Raw genomic sequence first — 7,893 nt, 5'->3', positions numbered from 1 at the left:
AATGGATATCTTGATCCGCTAGAAATTGGACAGGTAAAGAAATTTCTCAGTCAGTTACGTAGCTACTTAAAAAACAATAAACCTAAATTTCAAGAAATTATATCTTCTACCAAGACATTCACCGAGGAAGTAGAATTTCTTTTGAAGGAAGCTATTCAAGAACAGATCGAACTGTTTTTACTTCAGGAACAAACATAAATTTCTTACTTTTATTCTATTCTTGGTATATTCTATTCTTAGTACAAGAGTAATCATGAGAAATAGTTCTGATTCGAATGATTCAAAAAGGGTTTCTTAGTATAGCCATTTTAAAAAGTATAGCCATTTTAAAAATAGATGGAAATAAATTGCGTCCAATAGGATTTGAACCTATACCAAAGGTTTAGAAGACCTCTGTCCTATCCATTAGACAATGGACGCTTTTCATTCCTATTTTATTTTTTTGTATTCTTACTTTCTTTTGTTCGGATAAAAAATCAAATTACACGGAAAATATTTTAGGGAATAAAAAAGAATGCATATCTAAATTGATGGTGCATGTATGTATAATACATAATAAGATGTATAATACATAACATAATAAGATGTATAATACATAATAAGAAATATGGAGCGGGTAGCGGGAATCGAACCCGCATCGTTAGCTTGGAAGGCTAGGGGTTATAGTCGACGTTGCTTGATCACTTTTAACGTCTCTAATTCAAAACCGAACGTGAAATTTTGATTTCATTCGGCTCCTTTATGGAAGATTGATGTATTCCTAGAGAAAATTAGATCCATAACATCTATGTCAGCCTTTCTGTCTGAATGTATCCCAAACTACTCGCTTACTAGATGATCCCTCTAGAGGAGAGGGATTATACCAAATCCGTCTAGTCTAGTTACTTCGTTCCCTATTTCCACTCGCAGGATCCCGAGGAAAAGAATTGGTTTCCACCGAGCTGAAACAATATGCTGATGGTTCTAGTAAACCAAAACCACCCTTTTCTAGCTTGTTTGGCTTCAATTTCCCTACACCAAAATTTAAGATCTAGTTACGATTGGAAATAAACTTTTGTATCTTCATCCATAGATCCTTTATTCATACTCATTCGATTGGAAGAATTGATCCAATTCAAAAAAAATTATGTTTCACGACTCCATATACATAATCCAATTTTCTTATTCAATTTCGAAAATAGAATTTCTAATTGGACTTTGGATACAAATCGTGAGAATGTATGTTCTTCCTCAAATATGCTATTGAGAGGTAAAGGATTAAACCCTTTTAAGAAATAAAGTTTTTGATCGGAGTATGCAAAAAACCGAGAGACCCCTTAACTTTTTAAGTTGTTAATAGAACGAATCACACTTTTACCACTAAACTATACCCGCTACATATACATTATTGTATATGAATGGACTATTTGTCGAACAAGGGAGTGAGACGCAATCAAGATAGCATTAAAATTATAACGTTGACACATATTTAGTCCCGCCAGCCAGGGACTTAAAAGGCGAAGAGCACAAAGCTTTTCTAAATAACATATATAAATTTAAAAAACAGTATAAAGTTATACTTATACTTTTCCTTTGCTGGATTGCTGGCATTCTCAGTCTGTCTGAAGGGGTCATTGAAGCTGGACAAAAAAAGAGGTACTGGCCCGGCCAGTACTTAACTAGGACCAGGCCGGGAGAATAAACCTTTCGTACAAAATTAAAGAAGTAAGGTTTTCTTTCTATTGGAGATACCTGTTTCGAATCTTATCTAAATGGAATTCTTGATCAAATTCGTTCTTGACTTACTCTTAACTTACTTAAATGAAACTTAAATTAAATTACGTAAATGTAAATTAACTTAAATATAAATATAATTATATAATTACTTATATAATTACATTACTTAAATTATTAAAATTAACTTAACTTAATATAAATATAATTATATAATTATAATTATATAATTACTTAATTATATAATTACTTATAATATAATATTATTATAATATAATATTATTAATTACTTAATTATATAATTACTTATAATATACAATTACTTATAAAATTACTTATAATATAATATTATAATATTTAATATTATAATATTTAAGAAATTTTTTATTACATAAAAAAAACCTTTAATTTGTTTTTTCTTTACTTTAATTGAAAATAAAATTTCAATTCCTTTAACCTTTAAATTTAGATTAGAATTTATTAATAATTTTAATTTTTAATTATTCACTTTTTATTTTTTTTTTATTTCATCTGTAATGAAATCTATTCTATAATTAGAAATTTTAATAGAATGTTTCATATTTCTAATGATAATGTTATAATTATAATGTTTAATATCTTTCTTAAATTATAATGTTTAATATCTTTCTTAATAAAAAATATTATATTAATGTCTTTCTTAAACTTAATAATTAATATCTTAAAAATTAAAAATTTTTTCTTTTTTATTATTTTCTTTTCTTTTTTTATTTAATTTCAATTTAAATTGAAATAGTTAATTTCAATTTCATTTGAAATTTTATTGAAATTTCAATTTTATTTAAATTGGGAGAGATGGCTGAGTGGACTAAAGCGGCGGATTGCTAATCCGTTGTACGAGTTATTCGTACCGAGGGTTCGAATCCCTCTCTCTCCGCCCGCTCTGATTACTTGATACTTTCGATTTCGAAGGAATTTCGATTCCTTTATTTTTTTATAGGTAAAGTGAATATATGGAATAGATAAAATAATAAGAAAAAATTAGAAAAACAAAGAAAACTCAATTTTTTTTTATTCCTCACGTCCAGGATTACGTCCCGGATCATTAGATAAGAATCCGAAGATGAAGAGAGAAACAAAGAATATCACTACTGTGTAAACAAAGAGTTTGAGAGTAAGCATTACACAATCTCCAAGATAAGATCATTTTAGAAAAAGGGAATAGATTACCTATTTTTTCTTTTTACCACATATACTATTTTGTTTGATTTGACATCATACCCCCCAAAATGGAGTTTTTTGATTTGAAAAGAAAAAGAAAGTCACTTTTACGAATTTCTTTGTAATAAGATTTTTATTCCTTCCTCACAAAAATTTTCTTGTCATATCGACAATTAGGTATTGTAGGGGACCTAGACCTAATAAACTCCTTACTCACTGAAAGGTCAGAACGAGTAAATAAACTGATCAAAATTCATCTCCGCGGTTACTCAATATACAAGAATTTCCATTTTTTAATCGAGGGTTTATAATTCTAATGTAAGACTTAGCCGATCTTATCCATTTTTATAATTTTTTTTGTCGAATAAATCATGAATGGATTTGGCAAAGTATTAAGGATTTTATCGAAAACTTACAGCAGCTTGCCAAACAAAGGCTAAGAGAAAAAAGAGAACAGGTATGACAGGCATCACATCTACGATTGGATTGAAAACGGCATAAGCTTCAGGCAATTTGGCAAAGAAAAAACTATTCGAATAAAGGACAGAATTAAGACAGATACAGATTAAGCTAAAGATATTAAACATAACAAACATTTCGTTCTTGTAGATTAGATAATTTTATTTTGATTGAGTTATTTTTATAAGGGAAAAATGAAAAAGGCAAGTCAAAAAATCCTTCTTTTTTTTTGAACTCTCCCAAATCAAAAATCCTTCCTTCCATTCTCAAATGAGAATACAAGGAATTCTACTTTCATACATTATCTTAATTGAATTCTATGTAATGATCAATTAACTTTTTTGATTCTATATCTAATCTACATGTGTTGAATCCTAGCAACAAACAAAATACCCCATATGTTTTTATTATGTATTATGTATTTTTTTGGGGGGGGGGATTGACGAATAACTAATTCTAATAATAGTCTTGACTAGTGCCAAACAGGAAAAATGGGGCGTGGCCAAGCGGTAAGGCAGCGGGTTTTGGTCCCGTTATTCGGAGGTTCGAATCCTTCCGTCCCAGATCGTTTCCATCAGAAACAAAAGATGGGATCACATTGTATCCCACATAAAACGGAAAAATCTTAAAGAGAACAACCTTTTCTTTTGTTCTGAATTCTTAGAATGTCTTTTGTTCTGAATTCTTAGAATGAATTCTTAGAATGGATTCTTAGAATCCATTTGATTTATCACAAGCATAATAAAGTGTCAAATACAGGTGGAAGTTTTTTTGAATAAAAAAAAGAGAAATTTGGGGTCTATCATTCACATTCATAATATGCTCGTACTATTGTTATATTCATTATGTCCCATATTCATGAAATATGAATTCTAAATATGAATTATAATTCTCACATGATGCATTCCGAATTGAAGCGTGAAACAAAAGCATCTCTATTCCCTTCCACACAAAGCCTAAAGTCAAAAATAGGGTATCCCAATTTCACATTCTATGTGAAGACTAAAGAGTAGGGAGTTTGTCGTACTAATTTCATCACTGGTTTTAAAACTTCTAAAGCTGTGCTGTGGCGTGGGAAAAAATAGGATAAAAATTGTCTGAATTCCATTTCTTTCTATCTTATATCTTAGATGCCTCAAATGAAAATAATTGTAAATCAATGTAACGTAGCGATTGGGGGGAAATTTTGATATTCCATATATTTTAACTTGATTTTATGGAATTGATGGAAAAATTGTTGAACCTGAAGTAAAACAAAATCTATATAAACTAAAATAAACAAGGCCTACGCTATGCCTATATGTATGATATATATTGTGTATTGTTATTATATTGTTGTATTTCAATAACAATGTTGTTGTATTTCAATAACAATGTTGTTGTATTTCAATAACAATGGCCTTTCACTTAAGTGAAAAGAATTTGTGGAAGGGGATCTTTGATTTTAAAAATATCCATGATTACCCCCAGTAACAATATTCAGATTCTTTCTTTCAGATGAAAGAAAGAATAAGGATCTTAATGTTGCCGTACATGAGACCTTTTCTATTTCATACTCATGAAAATAGATAAACTAGATTATCAATTTACTTCTTTGGTTAAAAGAAAACCAATTGATAATTCAATTGAACATGGTAAAATTTATGTCTCCTTAGGGAATGAAATATCTGCTAAAAATTTTTAGCTACTCATTGTGATTGCGTCGACTTGGTGATTGAATTAGAGATCCAGTTTAGTCATGACTAGAAAACATAGTTCCAGTCATGATGTTGAAGTCGGAGATTTTTAAAACATTTTTTTATGAACTCTTGGTTGGTACTCGAAGAAATATGATAAATCAATAGTATCTAGAAACTTACGACCTTTTTGTTTTTTGGTCATTGGAACAGTTTATTTGACTAATAATTTATTTTTTTCCGGGATTGGAAATATATTAAATTAAAGGATTTGAGGTTTATAGTTTTTTTGTTCTAGAAAAATAGATTCTGCATTTCATGATTGATCGTCCCGAACAATCTGTTGGAGATGTAAAGTAAATAAGTCTTAAGCAAACATCTTTCTTAGAAATACGTTTCATTCATATGATAGAATATCGAGTTAAAGAAATTGGATCCTTGCTGAGCTTTCTCCGGATAAATACAATACTTATCTATCCATAGAATACTTATCTATCCATAGGTATAAAGTATAGACTATTATATAGTTCCCGTTGTTCCCATCGAGCCAATGACTATTCATGATTACATATTAAATCAATTCCATTGCGGTTTGAAATTAAATTGAATTCTAAATTAGAGGAATGTTATGGTAAAACTTCGTTTGAAACGATGTGGTAGAAAGCAACGTGCGACTTGAAGGACATGATCCGCTGTGGATTTTTACATCCACCATTTTCTATACAAATGAAGATGCTCTTGGCTCGACATAGTTTGTTCTGTTCCATTAGGAATCTAATTTTTCTTAGGTTGATAGTACATGATGGAGCTCGAGCGGAAAGGATTGATTCATTTATCAAGGGGAAGAATCTAGGGTTAGTGCCAATCAATCAATAAGTTAGACCAGCTTTGTAAGTATATCCTTAAAATATAAAATAATCGGAATTGATAAAACTATTTCGATCAAAAAAAAGTGTATCACAGAGGAATCAATTCTTCGTATTCTATTTCTATGGGTATTCTATTTCTATAGAAAGAAATAAAAAAAACAAAAGGTATGTTGCTGCCCTTTTGAAAGGAGTAAGGATCACCGAAGTAATGTCTAAACCCAATGATTTTACAAAGCAAAGATAAAGGATTCCGAAACAAGGAAACACTATTTTCAATTGTCTCAAAAATTGGATCAGAATTAGGAATAAAAATAGATTCGAGATGAGACAAACAAAAGAGGTTAGAGACGGCTCAAGAAATGTCTAAGGATTTCCCTTCGAATTCTGTCAGAATTACCCAACTTGAGTTATGAGTACGAATGAAATTTATTTTTTTTTTTTTTTTTAGGAAGAACAAAATAATAATAATGAATTAGACTATGATTTGAGTCATTATTTTGTGTTTACTATTTGATATTATATACAGAAAGATATACCGAAATAAAAATAATTTTTTCTCGAGCTCGAGCCGTATGAGGAGAAAAACCTCCTATACGTTTCTGGGGGGGGATTGTTTATGTACATCTATCCCAATGAGCCATCTATCGAATCGTTGCAATTGATGTTCGATCCCGAAGAGAAGGAAGAGATTTTCGAAAAGTGGGTTTTTATGATCCGATAAAGAATCAAACTTATTTAAACGTTCCCGCTATTCTATATTTCCTTGAAAAGGGCGCTCAACCTACAGGAACTGTTTATGATATTTTAAGTAAGGCAGAATTTTTTAAAGAAAAAACCTCGAGTTAATTAAAAGAAAAAACAACAAAATTAATAAAAAAGGGGGGAGATGATTAATATAAAATCTATCTTTGTATAATTTTTTACTTACAATTTTTTACCTAAAATTTTCCCTTTTCTTGCTCTATTCATACTTAAATTTACTTTTTTCTTGTTATAGGAATCCACCAACAAACAAGGGATTAATCTTGCTTATTGTACCTCTATTGATTGAGTAAACCCGAGATTTTTTCTTTATCTTTTCCTTATTTTTTTCCATCAAAATTTCTTATTTATGTTGTGCCAACCCAATACAAATCCTTATTTTATTTACTTTATTTGTTATTTGTTTTCTCAACATTGCATTCATATTGACAATGGTGTATCGAACAAATATAATTGATCATAGATAAATTAATTGATCATAGATAAATAAATCTCTTTATCCAGACCCCATATTGGGTTTTAACTTCACTTTTACTCAAATAATGGGTTTTGCATTGTTGGGTTTACTGTCATATAAGACGTATTTTGGAATTTAACTTAACAAAAATAAAAAATTGATAAAAAACTGGTAGGTCTGTCACAATTTTAGCATCTCTTTTAGGAATCTGGTGTTTTTAAATATGATCTGTACATTTTCTATTTATTTTGTATAATCGATCATAAAACATAAAATATTTTTTTATTTATTATTAGTTCAATGTTTTGATGGGGTCGTGCAGTGCAATTTAATGGATTTTTCATTTTTATCGTATCTACATATCCTATTTATTTTATTTTATTCGGGTTGCTAACTCAACGGTAGAGTACTCGGCTTTTAAGTGCGACTATGATCTTTTACACATTTTGATGAAGCAACAAATTCGTCCAGACTATTGGTAGAGTCTATAAGACCACGACTGATCCTCAAGGGTAATGAATGGAAAAAGTAGCATGTCGTAATAAAAAAAATTTCTTATTTTATTAAATATTTTATTAAAAAATTACAAATTCAAATGAAAGTGGAACTTTTAGTTTATCCTTACTGGATCGCTACAAAAATAAAAAATTTTTGGAAGGGAAGGGGACAAAACAAATTCACATTTACAGTTGGGTCTAGTGAATAAATGGATAGAGCCTATGGTTCCAATTTTGGTAAAACAAAAAGCAACGAGCTT

The 7,893-nt window shown here is 29.5% G+C and overlaps 2 non-coding genes across 2 annotated transcripts; one reads left to right on the top strand and one right to left on the bottom strand.

Annotated features, from left to right (window-relative positions):
- Positions 1 to 348: 348 nt before the first annotated feature.
- TRNAR-UCU (transfer RNA arginine (anticodon UCU)) lies at positions 349 to 420 on the bottom strand. The gene has a single exon. It is a non-coding gene; the product is annotated as a tRNA-Arg (tRNA).
- Positions 421 to 2,541: 2,121 nt separating this feature from the next.
- TRNAS-GCU (transfer RNA serine (anticodon GCU)) lies at positions 2,542 to 2,629 on the top strand. Its single transcript has one exon. It is a non-coding gene; the product is annotated as a tRNA-Ser (tRNA).
- The last annotated feature ends 5,264 nt before the right edge of the window (positions 2,630 to 7,893 follow it).

The sequence above is a fragment of the Musa acuminata genome, unplaced genomic scaffold, assembly GCF_036884655.1.
Source record: "Musa acuminata AAA Group cultivar baxijiao unplaced genomic scaffold, Cavendish_Baxijiao_AAA HiC_scaffold_802, whole genome shotgun sequence".
Taxonomy (NCBI): Eukaryota; Viridiplantae; Streptophyta; class Magnoliopsida; order Zingiberales; family Musaceae; genus Musa; species Musa acuminata.
This window is presented reverse-complemented; position numbering and strand designations above follow the sequence as displayed.